Raw genomic sequence first — 22,860 nt, 5'->3', positions numbered from 1 at the left:
AGAGGTGCAGAGGGTAAGGAGGGCTCAGGGAACACCAATAAAGCTGGTGTGATGGCACCATAATGTGGTGGAGAGAAACTGCCTACTCACCAAAGATTCATGCTCCCCCTTTCAAACATGGAGTGACTGCTGGGTGGGGGGATGACATTTCCCAGCCTCATAACAGTCAGGAATAGCATGTGACAGAGTCCTAGCTAGTGGAGTGTTGCTGGAATCAGAGGCATGCCTTGTAAGCTAGATACATAAAAGCTTCAAACATTCTGCACCTTTACACTCTTTTCCCTTGCTGGCTTTTTGGATAGGAGACCACGCCCAGGGAAGCCCCATGCAAAGATGGCAAGCTAATGTCAACCTGAATCTTTGAATAAGTACTTGTGGGAGGACGGTTCAGCCAAATGTATCACCTTGCTGGTTTTGTTACACAAGCAAGACATAAGCTTCTGCTGTGTTTGAGTCATTTTGCATTTTTATATTGAGGGATTTATTTGTTACACCAATGAGTTTACTTACCCTACATCATAAAATATCATATTATGTAGAAATGAAATGATATCCTAGTGGTAAATAAATTTGGAAAGTTAGTCATAACCAAATAATTTTGGAAACTTAATAACATTAAAATAATTTCTTATAACAAAACCAGTAATTATAGAAAAATAAGAAGACATGGATAATCAGAAGGAAGAGAAATAAATTCATAATCCTACTATGCACATCTAGTTTCTGTTACTACCTTGCATAGATATATATCTTTCTTCTCTTTGTTGTGAGAATAGGATTAAACAGCAATCATAATTCATAACATCTTTATAAATAATCAAAACTTTCCTACTTGGTAAATGTCTGCAGCCCCTATTTTTTAAACACACCTAAATATGACTTATTTATACTCATAGATGTCTGTGTGTGTTTATGTGGGCATGCTAAAAAGGAGTATATATAGTAGGAGTTAACATCAGTCCTCTTGGAATTATGGTGGAAATTGGTAATGGAGAAGGGCATTGATGATAATTTTAAATATATTTTCATATAGTGTATTTCTTTCAGAAGAAATACTGCGATTCGTGCACAGATATTCTGATTCGGTAGGTATAGAGTGAGGTCTGGGATCTATATTTTCTTAAAGTCTTCTCAGGGGATTCAGTTGTAAATCCAGGTTTAGTAGATGATCTCTGGTTCCCCAAGACACTATTCTTGCAGGGAATAAGCTATGTCCTAGAGTCATACTGAAGTTAACAAAAGTAAGTACATGTCCATCAACTGACCAAATTCATGTTTTCTAATCACTAAATGGGTTCCCATCAATGATATTTCCATGTACTGCTTATGTATTCATACATTCCTAAGGAGAAACACAATAGCAGTGATTTTTCAGGATCAAGGGGCGTGGGAGATGGAGTTCTAGTGAGCATTCCCAACCTCCCAGGAGTTGGCAATTTGTGACAAGCACCCAAGAAAATAAGATGTAGTCCTACAGCAGCATGTTCTCAGTGTCAGCGCGTGAGCACATCATGAGACCCTGTGGTAAGGGCAGGTGCACATGCGGAGGCGGGTGAGGGAAGGGAAGAAGAGAGCTGTGTCATAAGCGGTAGAACAGAGGAGGGAGCAGGTGCCATGCAGCCAGTAATGGAGCTCCTGACCCAGTTTGCATATTTTGGGATGAAAAGAATTAAAATGACAAGTAATCAACCAAATTTTATGCTTCTCTCTCTTTGAGGGAGATCTCTGCTGCAAAACATTCAATCAGGGCTTCAATAAAATGAAGAAGGGATGTACTTTTGCTTTCTCTTAGTAGTGGGGTAGTAATTCTAATATTTACATAATCATTTTTATTATTTGCACTCTCTCAACATTTGTCGGTGTAAACTTATAAACAGTGTTGGCTTGTTGTTGTTTTAAATTCTTGTTAAGGGAAAAGTACACAGGTGAGAGGTTGTTGATAGTTTAATCCATCCATTCTGGATGAGAAGCGTAATGGAGACATTGTGTACAGACACCAGCAATGTGAGTTGACAGTACACATTCAAGACCCAAGGAGTCAAGAAGGGAAAACAGTCTGTAAAGGTCAGAGAGGCAGACCTCCACTGGGAATATGCTAGCCCATTGCCTCCTGGAGTAAGAGGGCTATGAATTCTGCACTATTTCTCACTTTTTGAAGATTTTGCAACCACCCAAGCAAACAAACAAGCCAAGAGTAAAACAAACTAAAAAAAAAAAAAAAAAAAAAGCCATTGAACAATTATAAGGGATGGTGGAATCTTTTGTCCTCCTGCTGAAGTGTATACTTCCCCCTCCCCCATGCTGGGCTGGAAGCCAGAACCAAGGCGTGGGGACATTCTATAGCGGATTTTGCTTTGCTTTGTGAAAGCTAGGCCATCATTTTCAGATTAAAGGCCTGACAAATAAATATTTGAGTAAATCTCAACATATCTCTCGGTTGAGTAGTCAACAACCAGTTTGGCAGCACGAAGTGTCCCCATCCCTCTGAAGTTGCTGTGGGTGTCCTTCTCTCGTAGACCTACTACAGTAGCTACACAGAGCCCAGTGGAATTGGCTTTTTCCACAACATACTAGATTAGAGATTTGGCACTGCAGCATATTCTGGAAGGACCTGGAAGACTTCTACCCCAGTTTCTTCATTTATAATTCAAGAAATGGGGACCTAAATACTTCCAGCCCAAGTAAACGCTTAGGAAGGCTGACTTGCTCCTTGCTCAGACCTGGTAACTGCTGGTTGGTTTTATGTAGGAGGATTGCTGATTTGAGGTGCCTACTAGTGACCAAAAATAATTTGAGGCTGGTGGTTAGAGAGAAAAGTTCAGGGGTCACGTGAATCACAGTTTCTGCTGTGAGTCATTCTACTCTTGGGGTATACTGCTTAAATTCTCTGTCCCTTAATTTCCTTATTTGCTAAATGGGAAAATAATACATCTTAATTTCTCTATTGGGAACAATGTGAAGCCAAATTAGACTTGACTAAAAATATTTGTTTGCAACTTCATACCTTGCCTATTCCAAAAGAGATTATCTGTTGGCTAAGAAGATATAAGCCTGAAGGATTGAAGATTGCTTTATGAGCTGCATTCAGGATGTGGTAAAAAACACTTGAAAATAAAACAAGACTAACTAACCAGCATTATACTGAGGCTCTGCATTGCTCTTTCACACTGCACATTTTCAGAAAGCAAAATGGTGCCAAAACAGCAGGGTAGAAAAGATAAGCCATTGAAGCAAGTAGAGGAAAAAAGAGCATATGCTGTCCAGGGCTATAATGAAGCAGTGTCTAATTTTGGTCTTGACTTCCATGATGGAACATTGCACAAGGCTTGTGTCTACTCACGCTCTGTTTACCTCAGTGCTAGATTTACTACCTAGTTTTTTGTGTGATGCTGAGAACATGTAACATCACCCATGGGTAAAAATTTCAAAGTCCACTGCAAATATTGCCCCTTCCTTGATCTTACCCCAAATGAACTGATCGACTCTAATCTCTCATCTGCCTCTGAGGTTTCTATGTAACACCAGTCTGGTGGTGCCTAATGACAATATGAGGACATGCACCATGTATGTTCCATATCCTACTGAATTAGGTTTTTGAGGTAAGAATAGTTTTTTTAATGACTTTTTAAAATCCTTTAGCAGTCCCTAGTCAAGTGCCTTGAACTGAGTATTTTATTAATACTGATTGAAATAATTTAATTTGTTATCAATTTGAATGATTTTTTCCACAATGGTCTGTGAGTATTCCTGTGCTTACACAGAGTTGTACAGTCCTTGGGAGCAGGGGCTGGTGGGAAGTATCTTCCCTAGACTTGCTTAACATGCTGTCTTGTTTCACCTTGTATAATTTTTGCTTCTGATTCCCTGGCTTTCTCACTGGCTTGTATTCTTGCTCATTTTGTCTTCTTTCTTCACTTTCCTCCCTAGGAATCTTTATCTATTCTTATCATTTTAACCAGAATTTCTCACCGATGATACTTTTGCTTTTTTGTTAAAAACCTCTTCTGAGGAGGCATTTTATCATTGCCCATCCAGGTCCTTCTGTCTTCTGAGAACAGAACCTTTTCATCTTCGGGGGACAATGATTCTCCTAATAAATTCTCCTACCAGTTAGAATGACCCTTCATTCTGGTATTGCTTTGAGGTGTGGACATTGAGGCTAGGTGCCATTGTCAACCATGTACCCTGCTTGGGGGGAAAGTCTGGTAGAAAGACAATGGTGTCACATGGCAGAAATAGTAGGGGTTGGAAACCTTCCTTCTCATACTTTTGGGTGCGGGCAGGCATTCTTGTGATCCCTCTCTCCCTTGTCGTGACCTGTCCAGTTTGTAGTTGGATGCATGAAACTTCCCTTTGGTTTAAGCTTGTTGGAGCTGGTTTTTTATAAACCTTGAATAATCTACCAGATAAACATAATATTTATACTTTAATAAATAGAAAAGCTTGTGTAGTTTTTGGAGATTGAAAAATTGAAATGAAAATATAAAATCATCTAGTTTCTGTCACATATGGGGAAATTTTGTAGAAAAATAGAATAATGCCCAAGTTAATGTTTCCTTCCTATTGTTCCAGCTAATTTTGGTTCCTTCTGCCAGATCCTAAACAGACTTTAAGTTCTTGCAAGTTCAGGTATGCTTTATTAATTTCTGTGTTGTTAGTACCTGGCACAATTTCTGACACATAATAAGAACCATGCTAGTAATTTTCAATTGAAATAATATATTAATATTATTCATTATAATATAATAATGATAATTTCCCTGAAACAAAATCCCTGGAATAGCCAGGATGTTTTTTTAGAAATTCATTACATGGTATAATACACTATTTTGTTTTATACTCCTTGTATTTAGAAAGAAAAAATCGTACTAAGCTTCTGCTTAGTTGGGGTTAAGGTTTAAATTCCAAATACTTGTGAGAAGTCAAGATTAAAAAATATTTTAGAGTCAGTCAGCTGAAGAATAATAGTTTTTCATTTGTTTTTTGCTTGTTACTGAATAACTTGTTGAATTCCTTGAGAAAAAGAGGAGAGCCTGAATTTTAAGAAACAAATGAAAAAAGGAGACAGGGAATTGGCAATAAGAGGGAAGACCAGGGGATGCTGATCTAGACAAATCTGTATGTCTAGTATCAGTGAAATACTTCAGTGTTCAGAAGTCATTTAGAATTAAGATGGTAGACTGGTCCTTAAATTGAGAAATCAGAAGTTCCATCATGGTTTTTGAGAATAATATTAGGGGAATGAAGTGAATGGAAATCAGGTTGCAGAGGACTTCCCAAGGGGTGGACAGGAGTGTGGGAAGCCTGTCAATTAATCTCATTAAGGCATGGATTTGCTTTGCAAAACAGAGAGAGAAGATGTTATGTTCCTGACATAGAGCCTATCAAAGGAATATTTTTAATTTCATGTTGAGGAATTTGTATTAGATTCATTGTGGTATTGGTCTGTTCAAATAAATTACTCTCAACAGTCAGTCATAAAGTAATTTAGACTCTAGGAATGTAAGCCTCGTGCTTTGAGCTTTTGTTTAAAAAAAAAAGAGAGAGTGTCATCAGAGGTAATGTACAATAAACAGAGCAGTCATTCAAAGGCACCTCCAGTTCTGACTAATAATTTTTCTTGTTTTTTCTTGGTGTCTTCCGTCTTAACTATGCAATCTATTAGATTCAAATATCATTTTGTGTCTATCCAGTGAGTTTAATTTATCCAGAATGTAGCTCTACAGGGATTCACAGTAATTAAATAAAGGGCATTTCTCTCAACCACTCAGTGTGTTTTGATAAAACTCCAGCTTTAATTGCTTAGTCAAAAATAAAAGGGCAAGTTGAAATAGATTCTATATGGTTTTCAATAATAAAAAAATTTATATAGGTTTTTAAAAAATAGATAAATAAATGAGAAAAGTGAATCAAATGAGCTCAGCACTTTGGATTCCTTTTCCAGTTCAGGGGATGAGTAAAAGTTGGCAAACTGAATACAAAGTTACTCAGCCTACTTTTTCTCTTGGCCTGGTTAGCCTAGGACGTATATGTAGGTACAGACAAAAAGCAGTCAGGAAATATAATTCAGTGGAATCAATGGAGAAATAAATCAGAAATAATGGAAACTTCTGGGGCGCCTGGGTGGCTCAGTCAGTTGAGCATCTGACTCTTGGTTTCAGCTCAGGTCATGATCTCAGGGTTGTGCGACCATGCCCCCAGTTGGGCTCCATGCTCAGCTGAGTCTGCTCCAATTCCTCTCTCTCCCTGTCCCCCCACCTCCTGCAAAATAAATAAATCTTAAAAAAAAAAAAAAAAAGAAAGAATGGAAAATTCTTATAAACCTGAATGAATACAATAAAGAAAGTAAATAAGCACAGGATGGTGGCATGCATGGATTTAAAATGTTGTAAGAGCCCTCTGTTTTATGTATATACTTCTTCTTCAACATGGATGAAGGGTATGGACTCTGCAGACAGACTGCATGCTTGGAGTCTCAGCTCTGCCATTCTTTGGCTGTGTGATCCTGGTAAAATGTGTGCCTCTGTTTCAACATCTTCAAAACGGGAATAATAATAGTACCTACCTCATAGAGTTATGAAGAGTCAATGAAATAATACATGCCATGTTCTTAGAACAGCACCTGGTACATCAAAAGAGCTTATGTGAGCATTAGCTATCGTCATAGTTGTTACTACTATCATCATTCTTGTATATACTGAGAGCTACTTAGCTGTAATGTGTCCATGAATGTCACAAATAGCATCTGTGTATTTATAGGTCTGTAATAAATGTGATGTAATAACCATACCTCCTCTCCCTCTCTCTCATCTTCCTCTCTGTTCCTCAAACCAATGGCAGTCTATCTGTTTGGCTCCAGAGAATAGATGTCCACTTTATGCAGGGCCAACTGCCATGACCAGACACTGGACCTATTCTGACCACCCCTGCTCAGTTCATAGCAATGACAAGAAGTTGATCATTTGGTATCCATTGTGTAAATTAATGTAAATAAAACGACTTAAGGGACCGTCCTGGTCCAGCCCAATGTAAATTTATCTCGTTCATGGTATCTGCCTCTAGTTTTAGTGTAGCTTCTCACATCCTTGAAGAATAAAGGTTATATTCTTATTTTACATTTATCATAAAGGGCCTATCTTGGTAATTTTTCTGAAAGAAGGTTGTGGAAGTCTCCACATGGAAAAACTGAAAACTGCTAAAATCCCTCAACTAGTAGCACTCCAGATGAAACACCTTTTCACTTAGCATCCAACTATACCATTGACTTTGTTGTATCAGTAATTTCCTTTAACTTCTCTTACAATTTCCCCAACACAGCTTCCTTAACAAATGATTGTACTAGAATGGACTTGTATTTTCCACCATGTATTCTGGTCTAAAGGGACATTACTAAGTGATCTTTCAACTTGAAGTTTTTCTCCCTCTTGATATGGTTATGCTTTGTCACTGAGATACATCAAATCCATTTTCAGCTTATTTTGGACGCATAAAATTTTAACATTCTTCACAATTTTTAAAATCTTAAAGAATCCTTTTAATGCTGGCACTAAGCAAGAAATATTATTTTTCACTTTTTCTACATATACAAACTATATATCGCATCATTAAAAGGTAAAGTTTGTGGGGTGCCTGGGTGGCTCAGTCAGTTAAGTGTCTGCCTTCAGCTCAGGTCATGATCCCAGGGTCCTGGGATCGAGCCCCGCATCGGGATCCTTGCTCAGTGGAGAGTCTGCTTCTTCTTCTCCCTTTCCTCCTGTGTGCATATGCTCTCTCACTCTCTCTCTCTCAAACAAATAAATCTTTAACAAAACACTAAAAATAAATAAATAAAAGATAAAGTTTGATATAGTGGAAATTTACCTTGCAAATACTGACTACACAAGAACAGTTTAAAGTACTTTCTTAGAATTCCTAACAAATATTGATAAGTCATAAGCTGCAATAATCACTATATTTGTTATTGCTTTTAGCTTAGTGTCTTTCAAGGATTCAACCTAAGTGTGTGTGTGTGTGTGTGCATGTGTGTGTGTATATACATATATATATATATATATATATATATATGTATATACACACACATATATATTTGCATCTAACACCATCCACAGATTGGAATTCAGACAAAACAGGGCCAAAAAATTACAAGTTTCAGTAATAATTAAGGTAATTTTATTAACTCCAATTAAAAATTCAGCATGAGAGCCTTAAAGAGCGTTTATAATATGAGAAATTCCCTCACAAACATAGATTTTTTATTTTGTTAATGAACAGCAGAACCACTCTGCAAAGAATAACCATTGTCTTGAAACACCATGGTGAGAATTTCACCCGCTTAATTTTTTTGTACTTCGGGAACTCTTAAAGTTTTAACGTGAGATCATGGAAGCTTCCAAAGTTCTTACACATGACCTGTTAAATTTATGCCCATCATTAAGCTTTGGATACAATGTATAATATAAAAAACTCACATGCTCTCAGCTGTTTCAATGTGATTTATTAGCAGGCAGTAGGTATCCTGCCATCCTACCCTGCCTAGTAAAAGTTACAAAACAATTCTGCTTTGTGATGAGGTTTGTTAGGCAGACGTATGGCAAGGGCAAGTATAGAACTGAACCGGGAATTACTAAACCAGATCGGTCCACCAGTCTATCACTTCTAATGTACTGACCCTTGAGAAAATCGATACATACTGTTTAGGGAGAAAAAAAGTCCTGTTTATAGATACACAGAACAACATTATTTTCACAAAGCAGATTGCCTTATGACTCAAGACAATATAGAGTTAATTTAAAACTTGCCTTTCATGACCTCAGGTCTTTCTCTTATCTTTTCTTAAGTAGTTTATGGGAGAGTAAGTTTTTTGAACGGATGTCACATTTGAGGTCGGAGGAAGAAGGAGACTAATATTTGCTGCGTGCCAGTCACGGCTGTGCCAAGATTTGTGCTGAATGCACTTGATCCTACAAAATCCCTGATGAATAGGCTTTCTTTTTCTTGGTTTACAAATGAGAAACAGAACCATAAAGAGGTCATGGAGGATGTACAGAGCTGGTGGAGCTGCCATTTGAAACTGATTGCTAAACCCGAGCTCCTTCCAGTACATCAAGCTGACCTCACTGAGCCTGGAGAATGACCGAAAGGCTTCTACGTGAGGAAAAATAATCCAGCTATTTGTTCCCTAAGCCTGTTGAATAAATAGCTAATTGGCTTGCATCCTTTATAGCCTACTTCACAGAAGTAGTTCAGTGTTATAATTAAGAGCACAGGCTTAAGAACAAGACTGCCTGGTTTCTAATCCCAGCTTTGCCATTTACTGGCTGTTACGTGTTCTCTCTCTCTCTCTGTTTCCACATCTGTAAAATGGGGGGTAATAATAGTGTGTGCCTCATAAGGTTATTTTGAAGATTAATGAGTAAAAGTATGGACCAAGATGGACCATTAAGTAAAAACTGTGATGGGCATAGAGTGAACCCTGACTAAAGGTTTTGTATTGTTTTGAATTGTATGAGGAGGACCAACATGCTACTATCAATTTCCCTTCTCCAGGGTACTATAGTGGACAGTGTTTTCCATCCAGCATGATTTACTTCTTCCCATTTAATGATAACAGTGGCTTTAATTTCATCATTTTCATATAGCATTTTACATTTTTCAAAGAACATTTTCATTCACTTTCATCTGGAGCCTTATTTCCCTCACCTGCCAAATGGCTTTAATTAATGAAGCCTATGATGTTGATGGTGAAAATGAGATGGGGTGTCCAAGATGGTTTATCAGAGACACTCAGCAGAGTATCTGGCACTTGGTGTGTCACCTCACAAAGTCAGCAAGGCAAGTATTAATAAATTTACTTTGTATTTGAGGAAATCATATAATGTGTTAGTGGTACATCTTAGCATATAGCAGAGTACCTAACAGAATGCTTGTCAATAAAGAAGCAAATCACTGCTACTAGAACTCATTGTCTAAGACGAGAGGTCTTGCCATTTTATTGTACTGGCTGGTTGACATCCAAAGGCATGGTGGTTATAACATGGGTTCATTAGTAGGAGATGCACTAAGCTCTGTTTTTGGAGACATGAGAAATTTTTTGTTGCTGATTTACAGAAGATGTTTAGATTTCACTGCACACATTTGAATTCCCTCTTCTCTAGACCATCCAGGGAAGGCTGGTTATTACCACCTGCTTCCAACCTCAGTTTTGCTATGATTTTGGTTTTATATAGGTCAATGTTTGTCTCCTTTAGTGAATGTAATCAAAAGTCAACATAATGTTGAAACCACTATATTAACAACTCAGAAATGCTGAATGGCCACCTGAAAGGTGTGTTTAAAAAAGTGTTTTTATAATGGAAGGTGTGATAGCTTTGGAGTCAAACAGATTTGTGTCTCAATCCTAATCCTAGTGCAGGGCACACACACACACACACACACACACACACACACACACAGAAAGAGAATGGATTTGAGTGTTACGTGATATTTTAGGGTGTTTTAAGTCCAAGAATACAGATTAATTGCAAATGGTTTTTGCAATTGAATGCAACAAGCTTCTCTCTCTCTCTCTCTCTCTCTCTCTCTCTTAAAGATTTTATTTATTTGAGAGAGAGAATGAGCAGGGCAGAGAGGAGCAGAGGCAGAGGGAGAAGCAGGCTCCCTGCCGAGCAAGGAGCCTGATGCGGGGCTCGATCTCAGGACCCTGGGATCATGACCTGAGCCAAAAGCAGACGCTTCACCGACTGAGCCACCCAGGCACCCCAACAAGCTTCTCTTTCAAAAACTGCAACCTTGATTTCAATTTGGCCTGAAAATGTTCTAGTTTAAAATGTTATCCTGTACCACATCAAAACAATTATGAAAGACCCAATTTGGATAGAAATCATAACATTTACGGTCACTGCTGATTGCTCAAGCATCTGCTTTATTATCTTCCTTCTTATATAATAAATAATAAAATTCTGTTGATGACCATTTGATACTAGAGATTTTTAGATATACATTTATTATTATGGCTGTGGATAATGTTCAAGGGCTTTGTATATTGATAATCCAAGCTAAAGGAGCCCGTAAGTGCTCTTTAGCATATTACTGTGGCTTATTTTCATCATTGCATATATCAGAGCCTAATATTATCTCCTTAAAATTTATTTGTTTAGTTAGTCTCTTACCTTCCTCTTCTGGAGTGTAGCTACCATGAGAGCTGAGCTATAGTGCATGTTTCCATTGAACTTGCCCCAGAAGTTAGACTTGTTTCTAGAAGAAGGTAAGCACAATATATACTTGGGGGATTCATGAATGAAAGACTATCCCTGGGAAAGATTTCCTTGGACATCTCCTTTTTTAAATTGAAATTGTTAAATGAGTTTCAGATATACATCATAGTGATTCCATAGGTCTGAATGGTATGTTACACTCACCACAAGTGTAGCTACCATCTGTCACCAAACAATGCTATTACAATATCATTACTATATTTCTCATGGTGTACCCTTCATTCCCATGACTTATTCATTCCATAATGAAAGCCTGTACCTCTCACTCCCCTTCACCCATTTTGCCCAGCCCGCCCCCCACCTCTCCCTTCTGGCAGCCATCAGTTTGTTCTCTGTATTTATGGGTCTGTTTTTGCTTTTGTGTGGTTGGTTAGTTTTGTTTTTTAGATTCCACAGGTAAGGGAAATCACGGTATTTGCCTTTGTCTGTCTGACTTAGCATAATACCCCCTAGGTCCATCCATGTTGTCACAAATGGCAAGATCTCATCTTTTTTTTATGGCTGGGTTAATATTCCAGTGTGTGTGTGTGTGTGTGTGTGTGTGTGTGTGTGTGTGTGTACCACATCTTTATCCATTCACCTATGGATGGACACTTGTGTTGCTTCCATATCTTGGCTAGAGCAGATAATGTTGCAATAAACATATATGTGCATGTATCTTTTCAAATTAGTGCTTTTGTTTTCTTTGGGTAAAGGCCTAGTACTGGAATTACTGGATCAAATGGTATTTCTAGGACATCTTCTATTTACTGGCATCTACTATACTGGTATCCTACTCATTTTGCTGAAAATATTAAGTCTGTTAAAGAAGGGCAACTTTAATATATATTTCTATATCACTTATTTGCAGGAATTCAGTAGCATTTCTTGTTTACTTTTCTTTATTAAGCCATGTAATGTAATGACACTTTGAGAGATTTTATATTCAAATTTTGCTTTGTCATGGCAGTGGAACTTGTACAAATTATTTGCTTCTCTAAGTCTAGGTGTTATGACCTGTAAAATGGAAATACCACTTATTCTTAGATCCTAAATAACCAGTAAGATTTAAAAATATGTGCCTAGCATACAGTGGGCAGCACACAAATGCTTGTTAAATATTATTGAAAAAAAAGAGTTAAATCTGTTCCCAGGAAGGCTGAGTCCTTCAAACTAGGTCTGTCCTCAGTCTCACTTTGTAAATGGTAAAGGAGAAACAGTGCAGTTCTTAACAGCAGGCAGAGGAAATGTCATCCACATTGAAATATTAAAAATGAAAAAGGGTCTGATACTTGGCAAATATGAGTTGTAGACAAATGATATGGAAATTCAAGCAGTGGGATAGAGGGGGAAAATAAATCAGTTCTTCTAGAATATTTGCAATATAAATCCTAAAAACAGTTTGCATTTTATCTAGGACAACTGCAGTAGGGTGTTGACTGGGGACTTGAACATTCTGCAGAAAACCATAAAGAAGAGTTGCAAATTGATAGATTGTATGATTGCCACACATTAGACTGAAGCCAGGTAGTGTTCTCCAGGGCTCGTTTGGACCTGATAGTATGTACATGGACTAAAGAAACTTTTAGGATGGAGAGGATGGAGGTGGGGGACTGGAACAGGCTGGTGATGGGTATTAAGGAGGGCATGTATCGTATGGTGCACTGGGTGTTACGCGCAAATAATGAATCATGGAATAGTACGTCAAAAACTAAGGATATACTGTATGGTGACTAACATAACATAATAAAAAATTATTACAAAAAAAGAAGAAACTTTTAGGATGTAAATTAGTTGTGTTATTTAAAAGCTTAAGTGTATCAGTCTAACCAGAGCCATTGTCTGGATCCAAATAGAGCATATGCCATTGCCAATAAAACTTTCTTGGGACAATGTTTTCTGGCTGTTTCTGGCACATGCAGGATGTGGGCATATTTGTATTCTTTTAATTAATAGAATATGGATCACAATCAGAGATCTCTTGCTCAAGTTAATAATCCCCCTAAATATCTGCAGATATCCAGCACACAAAAAGGGAACGATGCATAAAAGCACACATCCCTCTTAGAAGAGAAGGGATGTCATCTCGATGGCTCTTTGGGAGAAGCCTACTACTCTTGCTTTTGAGTTACTAGTTCAGGTGTATTGGTAAAGGGCATGCTGAAGAATGAGAAAAGTTGTCAATCTAGGAACAGTTTCCTTTTATGAGATAAGAATTTTTAGGTTACCTAAGATGATCTCTGGAAATGTAAGAGTAGACTTTCATATATTTTTTTCATCCATAAAAGGACTTGCAATCTAATGTGTAAGCAGAAAGACCAAGATGCTTATTATAAAGCTGAGAAGACTTGAATCTTATTTTTCCTCATCATTGCTCTGTGCACCATGTTGTGTAATCAGCTTTTTCAGAGGATTTTTCCTATCATCTGTGTCTGCCGGAACACTCAAAGCAAGATTTAAATCAGTATTTAAAACTCAGAACTTATGGCAAGCTGCAGCTTTGCAGACATTGTATTTGCCTCCCTTCCCTTCTTGCTCTGTCTCTTCCTCTCTATTCTTATTTATTGGTTTTTATAAGCTAGTCATTTGCAATAGCCAGTGTGACAAATAAGGTTAGGCTTAACTGAGATTTCTAAGTCATTAAACTTTGGTTCAAATAAATGGAGAAAAAAATAATTCATCCTCCAGGTAAGGTATGGCATATCCATTCCCCTTACTGTAACACTAAGCCTTTACTCAAAAATGAAGAAATGCTAACACGAAGCTCCCTAGGACCCTGTTAATTAAGTACTGGATGATTCGCCTTGTTGCAGGGGATGAGTTTACAATTAGAAAGACCAAAATTCAAATCCCAACACCTTCATTCACCGGCTGTGTCACCTCGAGAAAGTCGCTTAACCGTTGAAAGCCTCAATTTTCTCCCATGAAAAAAGGAAGCTTGCACAGTTGTTTCGGGTTGTAGAAATAACTTTGATGAATTGTTAGTCCAACACCTAGAATGTAGAGGGTAACAGTTAGCGGTAATCAACTTACATTGTCAGCTTTATGAAGTTGTTCTACTCTCTGATAATTAAAATATTTTATTAAACCACTTAAACAGGACCAAAAGGCATGCAAAGAATGAAAAAATAGTATTGCAAATTCTACTTTCTAAAAAGCATTCTTAACCTTCACAAATTGTTATTTCCATAAATGTATGTATACTTTAAAATATAAAATATACTACTCAGACCATTTTGTTTTACAGTTCTATCCCTTCATTTATTGTGAACAACTTTTCATATTGATAAGAATGACTCACATAATCACAAACTGCTACATGATATTCCAGTTTGGGGTTGCACCAAAAATGTTATAACTGATTCCCTCCTAAAGAGTAGCAGTGTTTAGAGAAAACCAGATTGCAAAGGCAATTTCCAATTAAAAGAGGAGCTTTCGGTATATTAAAGTCAAAATTAAAGCAATTATGTAACATAGCCAAGTTGAGTTTTTACCAAGAACACAAGCAGAGTTTAACACCTGAAAACCTGCTATAATTCTGTTTTATTTTTGGGGAGGCGCCCCAGGTAATTAGTTGAAGATAACTTGTATAAACTGGGGTTGTCCTGGCTGCAGCCAAACTGTAATATACAGAGGAGAGCCACCAGAAGGCACAGGGAAGTGAAGTGGTGGTGGGTGAGGATGGTGACAGGTGCCCTGGATGTTTGGCAGGGAAAAGGGAGGCAAAGGTGCTGTTGCTGTCTGGCAGGGCTTCGTGCACTGGAAGAGTGATTGAATTGGACAGCCTCTGTGAGCCTGGCTGAACCTCTGTGAGCCTGCCCTGATGGAGAGGGACAGCCCACCAAGTTGTGAGTGTGTGTTGTCTGTGAGAGAGTCTCCGTTTCATGGGCTGTGAGTGTGTACATGTTTTAAGGGCACGTGTGTGGCAGAAGCATCTTTTCTCGGTACTCCTTTTCATTCACTTTCTGGAATACTGCTCTATTTTTTTTTAAATCACTGTGGTTAAGTGGCCTCAGACTGAGGTTTCAGCTCCACAGTATTGTATTGCCTCGAATTAAGAGCATTTGGAAACAGAAAGCTCTGGGTTTGAACCTCATCTTTGTCACTTAAGAGCTGGGGGATCTGTGTAAATTATTCTTTTTTTTTTCCCAAGATTTTATTTATTTACTTGACAGAGAAAGAGAGAGAGAAAGAGACAGCACGAGCAGGGGGAGGGGCATGCAGAGGGAGCGGGAGAAATAGGCTCCCCACAGATCCTGATGCGGGACTCGATCCCAGGACCCTAGGATCATGACCTGAGCCTAAGGCAGATGCTTAACTGAGTAAGCCACCCAGGGTTCCCTGTGCAAATTATTCTGTTTCCTCATCTACAAAATGGGAAATGATAATAATACTACCTAACTCTGACGATTGTTGTGCCAAATGAATTAGAACATGAATTAGTATTGTCTATCTCCAAGTTAATGTTTAATGAATGTAGTTACTAATCGCTATTTTATATATATATGCGTATATATATACAGATATAAAAAAGTTTTACCAAATATATATACATATATATGTATATATACAATATGTATATGTATGTGTATGTATATATGTATGTATATATATATATATATATATATATATTTGGTAAAGCTTTTCTTATTGAAGTACCATTTTTCACCAGTAGAGAAAAAAATTGACCAAACAACATTAATTGAAAATTTGGTTACTTTGACATTGATACAATTCTTTAATATATTAATGGAATATATTCATGGAGATAATATATGTATAATCATACCTGGGGAAAAGATTGCTAAAATTCAGCATACTTTATGATAAATAAACCTCAGCAGTATGGAATGAGGGAATTGTATTCATTCAGATAAAATATATCTGCCCAAACCTACTACAAACAATATACAGTCGTGACACAGTAGAATCATGCCTGTTCAATTTACTGGTTCAATTCAACATTGCAGTGGTGCTCCTAGAATACACAGGAAGACAGACAAAATACATAACAATAAAAAGATTAGAGAGAATCAAATCTGCTTTAATTCAGAAATGTTACGGTTGCATAGAAACTTTAAGATCTATACATTCTTAGAACTATAGGAGAGGTTAGCAAATTTGCTTATTATAGAATTAATTAAAAAAATAATGTGTTCCTTTACTTCAGTCAAAAAGAATCGGAAAATAAAATATAAGCTTTTTTTTTTTTTGGTAAAAGAAACCAAAATACCTAGAAATAAAAACAAGTGTATGCAAAGCTTTTAGGGAGGACATTTTCACATGTTCTCAAAATATATGAAAGAAGTCCTGAGTAAATGGACAGATAGCTCACGTTCATGGAAACTGATTCAATTTTGTAAAGATGTTAATTGTGTCTCACTAACTTTACGAAGTTACTGTAACTTTGATAAATGTACATTATTTCCCCCAACAGTATTTGAAAGCTGATTTTAAAATGTATATGGATGACCAAGGGGCCAAAGTTTTGCTAAGATGGTTTTTAAAAGAATGATCCAATTCTAAGGACTTGCTCTTCTAAATATAAAGTGATTATAAAGGTAGCGTGATTAAGAAAATGTGTTATTGACACAGAAATGGACCCATAGACCAATGACACAGAATAGGGAATTCAGAAATAGTCATATTATATATAATATAGTCATATACAGTATATATGTAATATAGAGTTATATATATTATAAATAATAGGAGAGCTTTTACATATGTGCACACAGAGACATACATAAGAATATTCATTGTAAAATTTTCTGCAGTAGTTTAGACATTAGAAACAATATTAAATGCTTATCAACACGTTAGATCTACAAATATCATCAGAAGATTGGGGAAATTAAAAATAGAGCTACCCTATGACCCAGCAATTGCACTACTGGGTATTTACCCCAAAGATACAGACATAGTGAAGAGAAGGGCCATATGCACCCCGATGTTCATAGCAGCATTGTCCACAATAGCCAAACTGTGGAAGGAGCCGAGATGCCCTTCAACAGATGAATGGATAGAGAAGATGTGGTCCATATATACAATGGAATATTACTCAGCCATCAGAAAGACCGATTACCCAACATTTGCATCAACATGGATGGGACTGGAGGAGATTATGCTAAGTGAAATAAGTCAAGCAGAGAAAGGCAATTATCATATGATTTCACTCATTTGTGGAACATAAGGAATAGCAGGGAGCTTGGTAGGAGAAGGGGAGGTAAACAGAAGGGGGAATGAACCACGAGAGACTGTGGACTCTGGGAAACAAACTGAAGGTTTTAGAGGGAAGGGGAGTAGGGGGATGGGCTAGCCTGGTGATGGGTAGTAAGGAGGGCACATATTGCATGGAGCACTGGGTGTTATATGCAAACAATGAATCAAGGAACACTGTGTCAAAAAATAATGATGTACTGTATGGTGACTAACGTATCATAATAAAAAAAGATTGGGGAAAAAGATGTGGGAAGATACATACAATAAAATACCATTTATAATCATATCAAAACCTGAAAAGCAATACTAAATAGTGTGTATGTAGCATGTGTGTGTGTGTGTGTGTGTGTGTGTGTGTATATATACATATATATATATATACAAATTTATGAGAACAGTATACAGGAATAAACCCACCCTGAGACTGATTGGTGGTTAACAGGGCTGAGAGGTAGGATTGGGGGAAATAAAGAGTAGAATGCAGTTAACAAAGGGGCACGGTAATCTTTCAATATTTTATTTTATATGTTGAATGATAGACATACAGGTATTTATTATTATGTGTAATGTTATGTCTGAATTAGGACTTTGTGAGAAGAGCCTTAGCTCATCTTAAATGCTCTTGTGTCTACTACTTATGTAAGTGTAGGCAGACATAGGGGTGGTTTGAAGAATGTTCTTTGGAGTCAGAAAGCCTAGGTTATTTTGTGTAAAGAATTGAACCTTTCTGTGCCTATTTCATTATCTGTAAAAATGAAGATAATAGGAACTACCTGATAGGGTTATTTGAAGATTAAGTGGGGTAATCATAAATGCCTTGAAATACCCCCACATGTCAAGGACTGAGTACAATTTTGGTTATTATTATCATTATTGTTTCTATAATATGTTCCAAGCACTTGTCTAGTTGTGTCTCTCTTTGGGCTGAGCTCTTGGCTCTGTGAGAGCAGGGAACCCGCGTCATGTCCTGATCACCCAGCCCAGCTTCTGCTACATGGTAGTCAGTGGATCAATACAAGTTGAGTGTGTGATGAGCTGTGCATTTGATTCTCTGGTGAGCTCAATTTAAGTAGCATTTCCGAGAAAAAAAAAGAACCAACTTGGGCCATTTTTTACTATCTCTTTCTCAGTTGGTAGCAGAGTTTGGATTTTGAGCTGCTAAGCACAGGCCACGCGGGTTACAGCACTGCTTTGTGGAAGCATGCTTTACCCGTACTCTCCTCCCCTTCCTTGTCCCCCACCTAGCCCAGCATGGTTTCTGCATGTTTCAGGGAAAACATAATTAACGAAAAGGGTTTTGGTTTTCTCTAGTTTGCTAGCATTTTGGAGAGAGACAAAAACTATTTAGAACTTTTAAAATTTTTAGCAACTTTTTGGTTTACAATAAATACTTATAAATGATTATTCTTATTTTGGAAGGGTAAATTTGATCTAAGGAGTGTCACTCCTAGAAATTTACTCTCTCTCCTTATTATAATCAGCGCTTATGACAATGTAGCTTTCCCTTAGTAAAGGAAATGGGACACACAATAATTTCCCACACGCTATTTTGTTTTACTGTTTGCTTTTTGAAATATCTCTATCCTTCAGCTTTTCAGGCATGGCCTCTGTTGTATATGAACACAACCCGTATCTCCTGGAATTATTGTAAATGGTGTCCACACTTTAAAACACTTTGCGGAAGCTGCCAAATGTAAGAGACAGTATATTTTAAGCCATGAATTTATTCACTCATTCGTTATTATCATTTCATTTATTTATTCATGAGTTTGACAAATATCTATTGAAATCTTGCTATGTGTTTGCATTGTGGGAGGTAAATATAGTCTCTGACCTCTTGTGGGCTGCCGGCCAGTGGGGAAAATAAATGTAAAATGCCAGCTTTGGAGAATAACTCTGTAATGATATATATTATCAGTGCTGCAGGAGGCCTGTTCTCTGGGTCAGGGAAGTTTTGCCAGGGTACAATTTATTTAAACTAAGATCTGATAAGTGAGTTGATCTCGCTCTCTAAGGGTGGAGGGAAAAGTGTTTTAGGCATAAGGAATAGCATTTAAAAATAGACAGTCTGGGGAAATGAGAAGGAGATCAAGTGAGTGAGGAAGAACTGGAGGAGGTTAGGCTTGAGAGCCAGGCTCCTGCTGTGTCATGCCCCATCTCTCCCACCAAACTAAGTAGGTTGAACTTTGTCCTAAGAACACTGGCAAACCGTTGACCAGTTGTAAATAGGACCATGACATTGTCATGATAGCAGCCTTGGCCAACTCTGAAAAATACAGAATGAATAGATTCAAGGACATTGTCATGATAGCAGCCTTGGCCAACTCTGAAAAATACAGAATGAATAGATTCAAGGTGAAGGTCTTAGTGTGAATGAGCCTGAAAGAACTAAAGGTAATTTCTTGGGGTGACTAATAATGGGTTTCTCATCTTCTCCATTTTAAGACTCCAGTCCTCTAGGGCAGAGGACTGGTCTCTGGAGTGTGTCCTGGCCTCTTCAGTCACACTGGGAACCAAGACTCAGGGCTGGATTTTCCCACACAAGACTTCTGAACACCTTCGGGATAAGATGCCTCATAAACAGTAAAAGAGGGTTTCTGCCCATGTGGCCAGATGTTAGTCCATTCCATGTGATCAGAAGAATACCTCTGTTAATGAGCTTTTGAGTGTTCAGTTTCAACTATCTAGAAAACCTTTCCTTCTCCCTTCCACCCCGTTCTTTTTCCTGGAGAATATCATTTCCTTTGGGTATCAGGTCAGATCAACCTATACCTTCTAGAAAGCAAGAAATCTTCCTTATCAAAACTAGATAATAAGTTAGGTATCCTTGCTGTAAGCTCATGTAGCAACCTGTGCTTTTTTATCCCAATTAGATATCACTTGTCATACAATGTTGTGATTTTTTACTTGTTCTGTGCTATTAGACTGTGAACATCGTCATTAGGGCTGGAATTTTTTTGTTAGGATCTCTTGCTTACAGCAGGTTTCTATGTATATAAGAATGCTAAATAAACATTTGTACAATTAAATAATGAAAGGGAATAGGAATAATGATACTTAAGTTTAGCAAGACCTCTAAAGACCATGGTCATTCTGTGAATCAACGGCATTATACAATTATAAAAATACAAAGAATGTCATGCTACTTTTATAATACATTTAAAACATTCAAGTGTTCGTGGTGGTTTTAATTTTCTTTAAAAAATGTTGTGGAAGTCAGCTTCTGACCTAGAGCTTAAACCAGCAGCCAGAAAGTTTCTTTTTTCTTGAAGTGTAGGAAGAAACCAACTAAGACATTTCCTTTTCAAGATAGTGTTGGATCTGTGTCTGAAACATTTGAGGAAATAAGGCAGTTCTTAACAACATTCATGTCTATACTATACTTGGTTCATGGTTTCACATGTCTGTTTTGTTATCTGACTCAAAGACTTTAAACATTTTTTTTGTCCACTTCTTAAAGTTGTTGCTGTATTTGGAGCCATCAACATGTTTCATCTGCAACGCTGTTTACTAACTGTATTTTGAACATTGTATCACAGTGATGACTGAATTATATAATAGAAGAATATGTAGATATTTTCTTGGTTTATATAATGAAATGTTTATAAAGATAAGATGAGGTGTTAAAGAAAGAGCCAGCTCCAAATTAAGGTGACATAAGAGAAATGAAGACTGAACGGGTTTGGGTTTAGTGATTGATGTGTCTTCTAGCTTGTGCAGTAAAAATGTAATAAACATTGTAAATATTTCTGAGACAATATTTGAAAGGGAAATCGTATCTAACATTCATTATCCTATTTTTAAACTACCTAGTGAACCCACACCACATATTTTAAGTAAATGACTACAATAGTTAGGTAAATGCATTGTGGTGTAATGGAAAGAATATTAGATTCGGGCATCTCATCATTTCATCTTCTAGGTCTTATAGGAAATCTAAAAGAAACGGTGTTGTCCATTCCTAAGGCTCATGTAGCATATTTTAGGATTCATACTGTTCATCTGCAATAATGCCATTCATTTCTGTTTTCTAACTAGTGTTCAGATACTTGGTTGTTCAAAATATTTGTAGTTCAAATGAGATCAAGATTTTAAGACAATCCTAAAAACAACAATCAGCCACAGCAACTTGCCTGCCCTCAAATAGGGGGAGAAGGAAATGCAGAATTCATGTTTAGTGGGGACTGAGTTTCCATTTGGGAAAATGAGAACATTCTGGAGATGGATGGCGGTGATGGCTGCAGAAGGTGTGACCATACTTAATACTATTGCACTGTACACTTAAACATTATTAAAATGGTATGTTTTAGGGGCGCCTGGGTGGCTCAGTCATTGTCTGCCTTCAGCTCAGGTCATGATTCCAAGGTCCTGGGATCGAGCCCCACATCAGGTTCCCTGCTCAGCGGGAAGCCTGCTTCTCCCTCTCCCACTCCCCCTGCTTGTGTTCCCTCTCTTGCTGTGTCTCTCTCTGTCAAATAAATAAAACCTTAAAAAAAAAAAAGGTGTTTTATGTCACATATGTTTGACCACAATAAAAAAAAAATAATCTTTGCTCACTGACAAGTCATTGCCATAAGAAAGCTATGTGTGTGCATGTTTCTGCTCATAAGAATCTGTTTAGCTTGGATTTGGGGTGGTTCTTCATATATTAAAAAAATCAGAATAAGTTGCCATTGTCTTCTTTGGTTGATCATTAAAGGAATTTGTTGGTCTGCCGCAAAGCTTCCAGAAGAAAAAGTCTAGTTATTTTTCCATCCATCTTTTCCAATGAATGTTTTTCATTTCCCGATCATTTCCTCTCTTTCCTATGCATGGTGGAAGCAAAAGCCTTGCACTGAGGCTGAGGTGTGAAGATGCTAGAGACGCCCGTCATGGAACAATGTAGGCAGGAAAAGCGGCTTCCATGGTCAGAGCATTAGATAAGGAATCACTGACGTGGGTTCTAAGACTTACTTGGTCCCTGGGTCGCCTTGAGTCTCAGCACGAAATGATGGAAAAATAATACTTTTCCCATTTGTTTTACCAATGGGTTAATGCGTGTGAATGTGTTTTGTAGATTGTAAAGTGCTTTAGAAATTTAAAGTGGCATCATTATTTCTACTGCCATTACTATTAATGATTTTTCACTGATGATTTTTTGTGGTATAAAATGAGGAAAGAATATAAATGAGGAGTGCTGCTCCATTCCGTTTTGACTAAACGCCAGGTTATGTCAGCCTAGGGATAAGTTGGAGCAGAGATGCTGCTATGATTTGGCTCTTTGATTTCCCTCATGGTTTCTTTCTTTCAATCTGTGCCCTGAGCAAGCAGCTTGCTCACAAACCCTTGAATACAGATTGAAATATATTCAGAAGAGATAGGGTTTTTTATTTATTTGAATTATATT

The 22,860-nt window shown here is 37.4% G+C and overlaps 1 protein-coding gene across 1 annotated transcript in view; it reads left to right on the top strand.

The window, feature by feature from the left end:
• GPM6A (glycoprotein M6A) overlaps positions 1-22,860 on the top strand; it is a 330,493-nt gene that overhangs the window by 157,763 nt on the left and 149,870 nt on the right. The gene's annotated exons all lie outside the window — the stretch shown is intronic.

Source organism: Ursus americanus, chromosome 27 (genome assembly GCF_024610735.1).
Source record: "Ursus americanus isolate L20-20 chromosome 27, mUrsAme1.1.p, whole genome shotgun sequence".
NCBI lineage: Eukaryota > Metazoa > Chordata > Mammalia > Carnivora > Ursidae > Ursus > Ursus americanus.
This window is presented reverse-complemented; position numbering and strand designations above follow the sequence as displayed.